Below are 15,516 nucleotides of genomic sequence, written 5' to 3' on the forward strand. Positions count from 1 at the left end.
TTATAAAATACTTTGAATTCACATAAGAAAATGTGAACAGATTGAGACAATCTATTATATCAATTATTTGAATTTTCTATAATTATTTTTGCTAATGACCCACTTTGAAACAAAATTATAAAAATTCAATGTCATTAAATAATCTCTTTTTCCTTACTTTAACTAGGTACAGTCACAGCAGAACTACCATCATTTCCTGATTGTAACATCTGATCCCTGATTCACAGTTACACCCAAGGGTGTCTGAACTCAGTGTGGCTGGCTTCTGCTCCCCACTTTGCTGATTGTGCAGGGTTAGCACTTGGAAGGCTAGATCTACCCTCTTCTGGCAATCATTGTCATTTACACTGGATTCTAGTCCTCTTTACAATCCCATGACCCTGTAGGCACTGAAATTCCTATATTACACTTCCTTTTTGTGCAAAGAATATCTAAAACTGCTTCTGTTTCATGGAATATGGCTTGAAAACGTTTTTAAATGGAAACTGGTAGAGAACACATTAACCATGTTTTTTGTTATCTCGTTGCATGAGGTGAGAGAATGACAGGGAAATGGTTTCTGGTGACTCATAAGAGTGAGAAATTGGTCACCCGATACCTTCTTAATATATAAAGGCTATCAGCTCTGGAGAAAATTCTAGTGAATACAAGATCTGAAGGCAAAGCCTGTTCCATTGGCACATTATACTCACAGATCCAAGATAAGATCTAGTCTAGAGATACACATTCTCGAATTACATGCCTGAAATGTGTAGAACATTCTGACCTAAGGAGTTTAAGCAAATGAAGAAAGCCACATTTAACTTGAGTTCTGAAACACTAACACTTAACATTTATATTAACTAACATTAATATTTCAGGCATAGGACAGTAACACAGGCAGGGAAATAAAGGGTTGAACAGAAGATAACATTCAGAAATAGGGTGTTCAATATTGCTTTTAACCAACTGATCTTTGAAAAGTGAAGTGATATGCTGGGAAAATAGAGACAAGGAAAAAAATAAAGATGAGGAGAATCCACAATACACTTATTTAAATTGATTTTACCTAGAAACATTTATCATTTCTTTATTTTACATAAAATATCCATACCCATTTTTGCTATTTTTTCCAAATAGTAAATATATCTTCCTTTTAAAACTTTTATCTTTTGCCCATGTACATTCTATATTAACTTTCCATATGTCAGAGGATTAAATTTCATACATTTATATTTCCTTCACTTGAGAATTATAATATTGAACATTTGCATAAAATTGGAGATTGATTTAAATTTAAATAACTGATTATTTTCAAGAAGTGATTAGGATGACTTTTGCTATTCTGCAAGAAGTACAATAAATCAAGTAAGGCATTTTAAATACTTAATTTTCAAAGATCTAATTCTGGTAGAGACTGGGGCTAACCTTCAATATGACTGCAGAAAACCAGTCTCAACCAGAGAAGCATTTATCAGGTGCTATGCATACAGATAATAAAATTCAATCTTTACGTAAAGAACTGATGAAACTTTAGTATCCATTCTGGCAGGGTCATGGTATCTTTTTCCATTTATTCATTAGTAACAAAAATTAAGTGCTTACTGTGTGTGTGGAATTATCCACAAACAAAACAAATACCTTTTCCTGTCTATGGAGTGAACATTTCAATATAACAAGGCACATGTAAAAATTACTATAAAATACCACTTGTCTTATTAATTACAGTGACATAAATTTAATGAAAGAATCTTCATTCTTAGTTAAAAAAGATATAGCTGTATCTCACTGGTGACCCATGAAATCAACATTATTTGCAATTCATTTTACTGAGTGAATGTAATACAATAATGAAAAACACTGTGATATAACAGTGGAAATCTACTAAAATACATATTCCATTAATTGTAGCTATCATCAGACACTATATGTCAGTAACTTATTCATAATATATATATATATATGCCTATTAACAAATATTTTCACCTACTTTTTAAATTCTTATGTTTGCATATATTTATATGAATTAGTAATATATAATATACAGCAACATATACTACTAACACATTATATATTACTCTATAATGTATTTTATATATATAAAATAAACAAAAAAAACAAAAGCAAACAGATCTGTCCAAGGCTAAATTGAATAGTTTTGGGGTATTTGGATTAACGGCATTGGTAGAGATTTCAAATTAGTCTAGTATTGACTCTTTTGTGTAGTTATTAGTTGTCACCCTTGTGCAGATCTATAATGAAAAAGAGTAAGAGAAGCAAGCAAAAATGCACAACGTACAGTTTGAGGAATCAAGGACCACCAGAACGTAAAATGGAGTGAAGACAAGTGCTCCAGGAGATAAGATGTTCACACAGAAAAGCCTGGTGCTAAATAGAATAAAAGAAATGGTGATCCCAGAAAAAGACCCCACCCAGCTAAGATTACAATTTGTCAAAAAGAATTAAAGAAAAGCTTAAGTAGTGAAGGAAACAATCAAAAACAGAAAGCATATACAGATGAGTGGGCCATGTTCCAGCCCTAGCAAGCAATAGAACTTGGTGGCTTTTAGAGTCAACAATTCAAGAAAGAGGTTGTAAAATCTCCCTGTATGGCTAAGGAAAACTGCTGATACTAGGTGTGTTTCAAAGGTATCCCTGAATTGAAAGAAAGGCCACTGCAGAAGCTGTGAAGATGAAGACTAAATTGTTCTGGAGACTCAAAGATGGTGGAGGTACCAGAGTAATAGGATACTTCAAAGAAGAGCTGCAGGCTAGGTACAGAACCAGCCCAAGAGACAGAAGTATGTTGCAGTCAACAAAATTGGAAGTAGTTGGAGATCTGAAGAGCACTTTAGTGTTAAACATAGAAATAGAAAATTTTGAGTTTCCCCTACTGGTTTTGTTCTTGCTTTGTGTCATTGTATGTTAGAAGTGCATGATCTGTTTTTTTTTTTTTTTTTTTTTTTTTTAATTTTGGTTTTTCAGTTAAGAGATTGCCAAGAATCTCAGAAATGATTGAAGATTATAATTTACTATGTGGCCGGGCGGTGGTGGTGCACGCCTTTAATCCCAGCACTTGGGAGGCAGAGGCAGGTGGATCTCTGTGAGTTCGAGACCAGCCTGGTCTACAAGAGCTAGTTCCAGGACAGGCTCCAAAACCACAGAGAAACCCTGTCTCGAAAAACCAAAAAAAAAAAAAAAAAAATTTACTATGTGTACTTTATAAGCTAAACTGAATGCAGTTTTTGCTTTATGATATTGTTACTTGCCTAGGTGGCACAGAGAGGAGCATGTGTTGATTTTAGTAAGAATGGCTATCATCCAGCCCTATATTTGAATGATTAGTTGCTTGTTTACCATGGAGTGTATGTCTTTTCAGAAACAGAATAGTGACTAAGACAAGGAACATTCAAAGGAAAAGTGTTTAAATCATTTGGGCACTTGTTAGATGTGTTTCAGTATGGCTGAAGGCATTAGGTAGGCACAAAATTGCCTTTTCTCATTGTTGTTTTCAGGAATAGGAATTTACAGTTGTCTTCTGCAGAACAAGAAACAGCCTTGATGACCTGGGATAATTAGGGATTTGCATGCAACCCCTTTGTCCAACAACTTGAATAGATGTAACCCATTTCTGAAACTGGACATTCATTTACTAATGAGAGATTCCTAGCTGTGGCTTTGCCTCACTTGTTTCTTGGTTATTCCATTTAAATCTTATTCATAATTGCATATGTTTAAATAAGCTTCTACTGTATTAGGATACCATACAACCCCTCAAATAGCACAGAATTTTAGCTCTTTCTCCTTGTGTTCCCTCCCCTATTGCTCTTTTCTTTTTTTTCCCCTTCAATATTCGAGGCCTTTGTTTCAGCTTCCTCACTCCCCTGTTTACCTAGCTAAAATTTTATCTACTGATAACCTCTGCTTGTCAGTTTTAATTATCCTAGTAATCTTCCAATATGACCAAAATTTTTGTAAATTTAAGACACAAGGGAAAAGTAAGGAAAATCATGAACTGTGCATTAAACTTTTTAAAATCTTGTGTAATTAATATTTATTATTTGACTACCATGTTATTATTACTATAGATAAGAAATATCAAATGGTCCCAAAGGCATCCCTACTAAAGTGCACATTGCTACATTTGCCTGTGGTATTTATACACCCACACACGTATACACACTGAGACATAGCAATCACTGTAATTCCCTCTCAATTCATATTTGCAAAATTTAGACTTTTATTAGTAATATAATTACTTTTATACACTTGGAAAATACTATCTCATGCCTGTCTCCTCTTTCTTTTCACCTCAAAACATTTTATCAGTATGTATTTAAACTGTTTCCAATACGCATTAGATTGGATTCTCACAGACAACACTTTATAGAATAAAATAAAATCCATCACATCATCAGTATCATTTTACCCATATAAAATGTACTAATACATACACACTTTATTCTTCAGATTCAAAATTAACAAAAGTTACAACAACAGTAGTGAAGAATCTCTGTAATCTTATTTCACTTTCTTTCTAAAATCTTGATAGACCAGAATGCCCAGACTTCAGAAAATATTGTGTTTCAAAGCTCCACTTTGATATATAATGAGTTTAGAGCTATCCTATGCTACAAAGATAGTCTTTACTGTAAACACACACACACACACGTGCACATACACACAGAGAGAGAACCTATACATTACAAGGACAGTGATCTACATCTTTGCAAACACTTGGATAGGAATGGCTCCCACAGGCTCATGTATTTTAATGCTTGGTTTTTAGGGAATGGTGCTACCTGAGAGGGATTATGAGGGATGGCTTTGTTGGAGCATGATGAGGCATTCTTGGAGGAAATATATAAATGGAGGTGTGTTTTCAGGTTTCAAAAGCTCAAGACAGGCCTAATCTCTCTCTCTTTCTTCCTGCTAACTACAGATGATCCTTGTATAGAACTGTCAAGGTCTCCAGCACCATGTTTGCGTTCATCTTGCCATGCTAATAATGGACTGAACTTCTGAACTCTAAGCAAGCCCTAATTAAATGCTTTACTTTATAAGAGTTGCTGAGGTCTTTGTGTTCTTCGCAGTAATAGGAAAGAGACTAAGGCATATAAATAACAACTATTCTAAAGGTAAATATCATTTAATCCTACCTAATTTGTCTACATGGTAATTATCATAACATGATTTTTTCATCAATCTTTCAATTGCTTTCCTATTTATCTTTTTAAAACCAATATCCATTACTTTCTTCCCTTATATGAATAAATACTTAACAATGAGTTGTAATGTCATTTCAACTGTATTTTAATAAAGCCTGTCTGAAGATCTGAGAATAAAACAGTCCCATTTGTTATCCTTACAGACCAGATTATGGTAAAACACATTTTTAATTCAAGTAGCCACAGTGACACACATCTTTAATCTTAGTAGCCATAATTACACACAGTTTTAATCCCAAGTAGCCACACTAGTTGCTTTAAAAACTGGGCAGTACATGCCTTTAATGACGGTGGTGCGGACCTTTAATCCCAGCCTTAGAGAAGAATACAAGATGGGGGAAGATAGTTTTCAGATACAGTCTCCTGAGATTTCAGGAGGCATGATTGCCATTTCAGACTGTGGTCAAAGTAAGAGCCAGTGGCTGGCTGTTTTGCATTTTTGATCTACAGGGTGAACCCCAATTTGTAACCCCGAGTTTTTACTAATCGTGCTTCCTTTGGCCCCCAACGTTTTCGACTACAAATTCATGTGGATCACCACTCCATGCCTACCGGGACTGGCTCAAAAGGTTCTTGCTAAAGGTCTCCTACCCCAACTCGCCTGGCTTGATTTTATCTATTAAGTGATTTTTCCCCCAAAACTCTGCCACAGAGGAGCTACCCATTTGGAGGGCCCACCGCATGGCAATTTGACAACTTCCCAGGCTCGAGCTCGCTTGCCCCCCACACATACTTTCACTGCTGCATGGCGATTTGTGCAGCTTTCAGCTTCTGTTCTCAGATAACAATTTACTGAAATCTTTTAATGGAGGTAAGTTCAATAAATAAATAAATAAATAGATAGATAGATTTGAATGTTAGATAATGGAAGACCATATCACCATGCAGAAATTTAATAACCTTTGTGCTTATGTTATGGATGATAGTCTTCAAGGCTTATATGGTTTCTCTGATGCATCCATTTATTTGATATTATGGTTTTGTTGTGTTTTTAATATTATATCTTTAAAAAATATGGTTTGATAACAGAGCCAAAAATGAAGCACGTTTAGAAATAATACAGTCTTTTTTTTTTTTTTTTTTTTTGGTTTTTCGAGACAGGGTTTCTCTGTGGCTTTGGAGCCTGTCCTGGAACTAGCTCTCTCTTTTTTTTTTTTTTTTTTTTTTTTTTTTGGTTTTTCGAGACAGGGTTTCTCTGTGGCTTTGGAGCCTGTCCTGGAACTAGCTCTGTAGACCAGGCTGGTCTCGAACTCACAGAGATCCGCCTGCCTCTGCCTCCCGAGTGCTGGGATTAAAGGCGTGCGCCACCATCGCCCGGCTTGGAACTAGCTCTTGTAGACCAGGCTGGTCTGGAACTCACAGAGATCTGCCTGCCTCTGCCTCCCAAGTGCTGGAATTAAAGGCGTGTGCCACCACCGCCTGGCTGAAATAATACAGTCTTTACAGTCTAATAATGAACAGCTAGCTGATAGGATTTATACTATCGAAAATCAAAAGTGAGCAAAAAAATTAATACCGTTGGAAAGGATAAATTAATTTGACAGAAAAAATTTAATCCGTGTCAAAGTGTGAGACCCTCACCCCTTGTTCTCAAAGGGATGAGAAGAAACTTCCTAGCAGAATGTTTTAAAATTAGAAACACAGAACAGTTTCATGTTCCCAGAAAGATAGTGCTTTCCTTCCCTCCGTCCCACCCAGGAAACTCCAAAGCACAAGGACAGCAGCCACCTAATGACCTTGCACTGAAAATAAAGAACAAACTAACATAACAGGATGGGAAAGAGCAAAAGACCTTGCGCCCATTCCAGAGCTGCTCTGAAAGGCTTGCTTGTAGTATTACCTTTAAAACATAACCCCACAGAGTAACTTTTAACTTCTCTCTCTACCTTGCTGCTATGGGATATTGGAGATGGAAGTTTCTGGCTAACCTGTACTTGCAATAAAGAAGTGACCTTGCTTTTGCAGTCTGGTCTTCTCTGGTTCCTGGTGGATTCTCTGAGGGTCGTTATCTGGGCAAAACAAAAGGTGCTAAAAGAAGACTTGAAAAAATTTATACCTTTGAATTTGACTACCAAAACCTGTTAAAAAGTTATGATAAGATAGCACAGAATATCTCTCTAAGAAAATACTCTGCATGCCATCCAAATAATATCCAAGGATGAGAAGTTATCATTAATGTTAATCATTTATAACTTGAGATCATATGTGCAGAATGAGGACCAGAGGTTAAATTAATAAAATTATTTTAAAAATTACAGGTCAAGAAATTCAAGCTTTACAAAGACAGTGGTAAAAATTTTTGAAATGATTTATGTTATTTTTAAAGTATTAAAACTAAGGCATATACTCAATGTGAAATTTACAGGATATGCTACATATGTTTCCTGTTTGTATCTTGAAAGTACTGTTATAAATTAACATAATTATTTTTTACTTGAAAAAGTAATAACGTTTTTTGTCATTATTTTGTATTGATATTTGTATCTGTTACAAGCCTTCAGAATTCTCTGATAAAAGCAACATCCCTTGTCTCTCTCATCCCAGCATTTTGAAAATGATGAACCTGAACCTAGAGATTGTCAAGCTCTTACTTACATAATCTTTTATGAACCTAGATTGGGTAAACATTTGCATCTACAATTTGACATTTTCAACCACCTTCCAAGAGGTTTAGTTGAGAGAGAGCTGCATCTTGCATCTTTCCATTTATTCAATGTGGTGATGCACACCTTTAATCATAGCACTTGGGAGGCAGAGGCAAGAGGATCTCTGTGATGTGAGTTCAAGGCCAGTCTGGTCTACAGAGCAAGTTCCATGACAGGCATTACACCAAAACAACATAGAAAAAAAAAACTGTCTCAAAAATTTAAAAAAAAATTGAAATGAAGTATTCCCTATCATTCATGGCAAATCAATAAAAGCATGTTCATAGCCTCTGTATTTATAACAGATTAATTATTCTCATTGTTTTCATCTGGAAACTACAAGGCATGATTCGTTAATATAGAAAATCATTCCCCCATTTTCTCTCTTCATGGCGTAGTATGGTATCTTGGATCACGCTTATGTTATCACCACCCTATCCTTTTGTTTAGGATGAAGAAATATGTCTCTTCATGTACTTTATACAGCTTTGCGGGATCCGACTTCATGATCCTTAGTAGAATTATCTGATATCTTTCTTTACTCCACCTTCTAAAAGTCTCCAAGTTATTTTTAAATATCTTTGTTCCAATGACTTATAGAGCCCTGTATAACCTCCAGGGTTCTGCTTATGCCTTTCATTTTATCTGTAGGCAAACATGTTTTTGAAAGCTGACTTTTGTCTTCTTAATTTCCCGTTTCTGTGCCTTATATTTATATAGTGATCCCTCAACAACAAATTTAGAATGATTAGGAAGCCAAACATTCAATGAGTATTTATAGGCTTCCTAGTCCTTAGCAACTGGCCATTTTTATATGTATCACCATTCCCTGGGCTTGCCTATCAAGGTCCTCTCTGTGAGGTTCAGGGCTTCTATGTTCACAGCATTAAACCAATGTCTGTTCGGAGAGTTTTTGATCAAAATAACATTTTCTCCTGTAAGCACGGGTATATTTTTTACTGATTAAAATTCATGTATTTTTGAGAAATTTACCTTTTTTTTTTTGGTTTTTCAAGACGTGGTTTCTCACAACCAAAAATACAAATTTCTTTTTCAAAGTCAAATAATTAATTGATATTATATTAACTTTTTTTTATTCTTTTTTAATTAAAATTTCCACCTGCTCCCCCTTTCCCATTTCCCTCCCCTCCTCCCAAATATTGCCCCCTCCCCCTACTCCCCTCCCCCTATCCTCACTCCTCTTCTCCTCCCCCCACACAGTTCCCCCTCCCTCTGGATACTGAAGAGCAGTCCAAATTCTCTGCCCTGTGGGAAGACGAAGGTCTTCTATCTACGTCCAGGAAGGTGAGCGTCTAAACAGGCTAAGCTCCCACAAAGCCAGTTCATGTATTAGGATCAAAACCTAGTGCCATTGTCCTTGGCTTCTCATCAGCCTTCATTGTCCGCCATGCTCAGAGAATCCAGTTTCAACCCATGCTTATTCAGTCCCAGACCAGCTGGCCTTGGTGGGCTCCCAATAAATCAGTTCCACTGTCACAGTGGGTGGGTGCATCCCTCATGGTCCTGACTTCCTTGCTCATGTTCTCCCTCCTTCTGCTCCTCATTTGGGCCTTAAGAGCTCAGACCGTTGCTCCAAATTGAGTCTCTGTCTCTACCTTGATCCATCGCCAGATGAAGGTTCTAAGGTGATATGTAAGATATTCCTCAGTATAGGATAGGGTCATTTCAGGTTCCCTCTCCTCAGTTGCCCAAGGTACCAGCTGGGGACATCTCTCTGGACACCTGCGAACCCCTCTAGAGTCAAGTCTCTTGCCAACCCTAAGATGGCTCCCTTAGTTAGGATATATACTTCGCTGCTCCCGTATCCACCCTTCCTATATCCCAACCATCCCAATACCCCGAGCTCCTCCCATCCTCCCCTTCTCATGTTTCTCATCCCATTTCCCCTTTGCCCCATGCCACCTCACCCGCAAGTTCCCAGTTTTTGCCCCGCAATCTCGTCTACTTCCCCTCTCCAGGCGGATGACTATACGATTTTCTTTGGGTTCACTTTCTTATTTAGCTTCTCTAGGATCACAAATTATATGCTCAATGTCCTTTATTTATGGCTAGAAACTGATTATGAGTGAGTACATCCCATGTTCCTCTTTTTGGGTCTGGGATACCTCACTCAGGATAGTGTTTTCTATTTCCATCCATTTGCACGCAAAATTCGAGAAGTCATTGTTTTTTACCGCTGAGTAGTACTCTAATATGTATATATTCCACACTTTCTTCATGCATTCCTCCATTGAAGGGCATCTAGGTTGTTTCCAGGTTTTGGCTATTACAAACAATGCTGCTATGAACATAGTTGAACAGATACATTTGTCATTTGATGGGGCATCAGTTGCCCTCCTATACACAAAGGATAAGGAAGCAGAGATGGAAATCAGAGAAGCATCACCCTTCACGATAGCCACAAATAGCATAAAATATCTTGGGGTAACTCTAACCAAGGAAGTGAGGGATCTATTTGACAAGAACTTTAAGTCTATGAAGAAAGAAATTGAGGAGGATACCAGAAAATGGAAGGATCTCCCTTGCTCTTGGATTGGGAGGATCAACATAGTAAAAATGGCAATTCTACCAAGGGCAATTTATAGATTCAATGCAATCCCCATTAAAATCCCATCAAAATTCTTCACAGATCTTGAGAGGACATTAATCAACTTTATATGGAGAAACAAAAAACCCAGGATAGCCAAAAAAATCTTATATAATAAAGGATCGTCTGGAGGCATTACCATCCCTAACCTCAAACTCTATTACAGAGCCTCAGTATTGAAAACAGCTTGGTATTGGCATAAAAACAGAGAAGTCGATCAATGGAACCGAGTAGAAGACCCTGATTTTAACCCACAAACATATGAACACCTAATTTTTGATAAAGGAGCTAAAAGTATTCAATGGAAAAAAGAGAGCATCTTCAACAAATGGTGCTGGCAGAACTGGTTGTCAACGTGTAGAAGAATGAAAATAGATTTATATCTATCACCATGCACAAAACTCAAGTCCAAATGGATTAAAGACCTCAATATTAGTCTGAACACACTGAACCTGATAGAAGAAAAAGTGGGAAGTACTCTACAACATATGGGTACAGGAGATCACTTCCTACGTTTATCCCCAGCAGCACAGACATTAAGGACAACATTGAATAAATGGGACCTCCTGAAACTGAGTAGCTTCTGTAAAGCAAAGGACACTGTGACTAAGACAAAAAGGCAACCCACTGACTGGGAGAAGATCTTCACCAACCCTGCAACAGACAAAGGTCTGATCTCCAAAATATATAAAGAACTCCAGAAACTAGACTTTAAAATGCTAATTAACCCAATAAAAAAATGGGGCACTGAACTGAACAGAGAATTCTCAACAGAAGAAATTCAAATGGCCAAAAGACACTTAAGGTCATGCTCAACCTCCTTAGCGATAAGGGAAATGCAAATTAAAACAACTTTGAGATACCATCTTACACCTGTCAGAATGGCTAAAATCAAAAACACCAATGATAGCCTTTGCTGGAGAGGTTGTGGAGAAAGGGGCATACTCATTCATTGCTGGTGGGAATGCAAACTTGTGCAACCACTTTGGAAATCAGTGTGGCGATTTCTCAGGAAATTTGGGATCAACCTACCCCAAGACCCAGCAATACCACTATTGGGAATATACCCAAGTGATATTAACTTTTTAATTTGTTAAAAATATGTTTTTGTGGACATTCTGCATTTAATTAAATTCTAAAATTGTAGTAGTGAATTGATGCTTTCATGATTTGTTTATTTTATTTTTATGTTTTTGACACACGTATGTTTGTCCACATGAATGTGTGCTAAGTGGCTGTTTACTGCTCAGAGAGTTCAGAAGAAGCATATAATCCCCAAGAACTGGATTTATAGGTAGTTATGAGCCTCTATGAAAATGGTGGGTTCCAAACCCAGGCCCACTGCAAGAACAACAAATGTTCTTGACCATTGAGTAGCTTTTTTTCAGTCCCTAATATTTCTATTTTCTTAAATTGACTTAACTGTACTTTTTTTTCTAGAGAGAAGGGAAGGCATAGTTGAACTCCATGTTTTAGCTTCTGATAATCAAACATTAGTCATAAGATAATTTCTAACACCATAAAATTAAGAAAAATATTACTTAAGATAAGTTAAGTAAAATATTTTTACATCACATTATACAAGAGAAAACTCGGTGAAAATAAAAGGGATTTTGTTAAGTGGGTTTGTTATTATTTTCTCTTACTCTCATATATATATCCACATTATATGTGTATATATGTATACACACATGAATGCAGATAATTTATCTAAAGGAATTTTATATTAGATTTTCTATAGTCTATGTTACAGAACTAATTATTCTTATTATATGAGTCTATCTACAGATGGATTCTGGTACTGAAAAGATAAATACTTTATTTTCTGTGAGTAACAGCCAAAAGTTTTAAATTTATTTCAAAGAATTTGGCAACCAATTACAATTTTAAATTTTACAATTAAAGTAGCTAACATAGATTATAGATGAAGAAACATGAGCATAACGCCAACATAGGGCAATTAATTAGAGTAACATTGAAAGAGTCACAATGAATTGACAATATAGAAAATTACAACTGAGCTCAAAGAATAACTTTAATGTGAGAAAAAGTTTTCCTTTTGGGATAGCAAAATCCAGTAATGCTGTCAAAGAATGCGATAAAGTGAGTGGGAACTAGCTAAAGTGCCTCCAAGACGTCTATCTTTAAAATCAAGCATGCACTGAGCTCTATCTAACCACTGAATAGAATATTGACTTTATTCTAAATGTAATGGCGTGTTATTAGTCAATTTTAATACTAAAGCATTGTTATTTAAAATGTTTCTGGAAACATATCTAGCTGAATACAGTAGGCCATGATTGTCACAGCCAATTAAATCAAAATTAGCATTCATATTATTTGCTAAATTAAGTATGCAGTTAATATACTTACAGACATAATGAAACTTTATTAACGAGTGACTATAATAAAATGAGAGTGGTACTAAAAGTAAAACATACCAAAACTATGTCTAGCTATGATCTAAAGTGATTCTATAGAACACTATTGAGAAGCACACTGTTCATTTTAAGGGTATGTACTAAAGATTACTAATTGCTAGAAAATGCCCCATATGTTCTTAGATGTCTTGAAATAACTTGAAATTTCATGCGTATTTAATATGCTTTTGTTATCTCACCAGCCCCCCCCCCACCTCCCTGGACATCTCCCAGGTATCCCCCAAATCACATCTTCTTCCCAAATTTGATCTTCTTAATTTAAAAATAAACTTGTTTGGGGTATTTATATATAAGCCTGTATCTTAGAAATTAAATGCTTTGAAAAGCAGAACATAGTTTTTGTAAGAGAACTGAGTTGTGTCTTCATTTGGTGCTGTATACAAATTGAAAAGTTCTATTTATGTGCTTAGAATATATTTATGTAAAAACAATTAATGAAACATCGACAATGAGTCTGAAAGAGAGCAAGCGGAGGTATATGGGAGGGATCAGATGGAAGAAAAGAGGAATTACACAATTTTATAATCTCAAAAATAAAATGAATATAAAAAGGTGCTAATTTCAAAAAGGAAATATCTTCTTCAACAATATCCTTTTTTAGTTCAGCAGTTTGTGAACTTTGAAATATAAACATTAAAACAGTTATCAAAATTAAGTATTTCATTAGGACATCATTACAGGAATCCTATACACTCTTTATAAATAGCTGCCATTTTTTTATTTGGAATAAGCATTGAGCAGATATTTTTATTATTTGTTTGGATTTCAATTTTCATTACAGAACGGTTACTTTCATATCTCCTTTTTTAAACAGTGATGCCATATTTTTCTGTGAATAAAAAGCTGACAAATAAAAGTAATTATTAAATTGGTTATAAGAACACTAGAGTGAATAATTTTAACAATGCAGTGGGGAGATACAGAACATTGCTAAGCAAGATCAGAATAAAATAATAAAAATACGTTGAATAAATGAGACAACTCAGTAGGTATGATGCTTGGCACCCAGCGCAGCATCCTGACTTTAAATCCTAGAGCCTACATAGTGAAATAAGGAAACTATGTCCCATTTTTTTTCTGTGACCTCCGCAAGCATGCCAGGGTATGAATAGCATGAATACACACAAACACACACTCTCTTTATCTTTCTCTCTCTCTAATTTAATAAAAATTCTTAAAAATATATATTGATTAAAGGAAGGGATTCCTGAATAAATAATTTATGACAGAAATCCAGTTTACACACAGACAAGGGCCCAAAGAACAGTCTAAACGTTTTTCTAGAAATACGTATATGGATCAGTGGCATGAGTACAAGATCATTATTTCTATTGACTTGTTTGATGCTGTTTTCTTTCTTTCAACTCTTCCCAAAGTAGAGCTTTCATGAATACACTGCATGCATGTTGATTATGAAGAGCACGATTGCTGCAACTGGAGCCAGAAAATCTGAGAAAAATAGTGCACAGGATACAACAGGAATCTCCTTGATACTTGAATACAAGAAATGTGGCTATTGTCAGAGAAAGAAAACAGTTCAAGGAGACAATGAATTGATTTCTGGTTTTAAGAAAATTAACTTTTAACCAACATAAGAAACAAGAGCCACAGAGACTTGGAGAAAGGGCTCGGTAGGTAAAATGCTTGGTGAGCAAGCTTGAGACCCTGAGGTTGAGCCCTCTATAATCAAATAAAGGTCGTGCAAGACATTATTCATCTGTGTACCCTGGATTTGAGAAGACAGAGACAAAATGATCCCTGGAGCTGACTGACCAGCCAGTCTTATGAAACTGGGAACTTCTAGTTCACAAGGAGTCACTTTAAAAAAATGTGGAGAACCATATGAAGAAGACACACTGACACAAATATCATGTGATTGTACAAATAATATCTACACACAGACATACGCCACACATATTCATATACCAAACTCTATAATGTAGCTTAACATTTCTCAAAAGGGATGTTTCAAAGTAAAATGATTTTTTTCAGAATAAAGGCTCAACTTTATTTCAGATAGCATACTATTTGCGTATGTTTATTCCAACTAGAGTAGCAATATTATAAAAATATATAAAACAATCAACAGAATTAAAGATGGAAGAAAGATTTCCACATATACTGTAGGCGTTCCATAATCCTTGAAACTGAGTAGTACATTATCAAATGTTTTGTTTTGTTGTGCTATTTTTGAGACAAGTTTTCTCTATGTAGCCCTGAATATCCTGGAATTAGCTCTCGTAGACCAGGCTGGCCTCAAACTCATAGAGATCTGCATGTCTCTACTCCCCAAGAACTGGATTAAAGGAATGAGCAACCACCACTGGCTTAAATAATAAAATGTAGTTGAAAATAATGCCTAATACTTTTATGATATGGAATTATTAATATTTATGAAAAACTACTTCAGACAACTTCTACACAGTGTGTGTTATTTTTCTGCTTTTATATATTTATTTTTATTTATATGTATGTGTGTGTGTTCATGCAGGTGCATTTGCATATACACATATGTGTGAGCAGCCAAAAAGGCCTAGGGATACAGTTACTTGCGGGCCACCTTACCTGAGTGCAGGGAATGAAACTCAGGTATTCTGAAAGGACAGTAAGTGCTT

Source organism: Chionomys nivalis, chromosome 18, assembly GCF_950005125.1.
Source record: "Chionomys nivalis chromosome 18, mChiNiv1.1, whole genome shotgun sequence".
NCBI lineage: Eukaryota > Metazoa > Chordata > Mammalia > Rodentia > Cricetidae > Chionomys > Chionomys nivalis.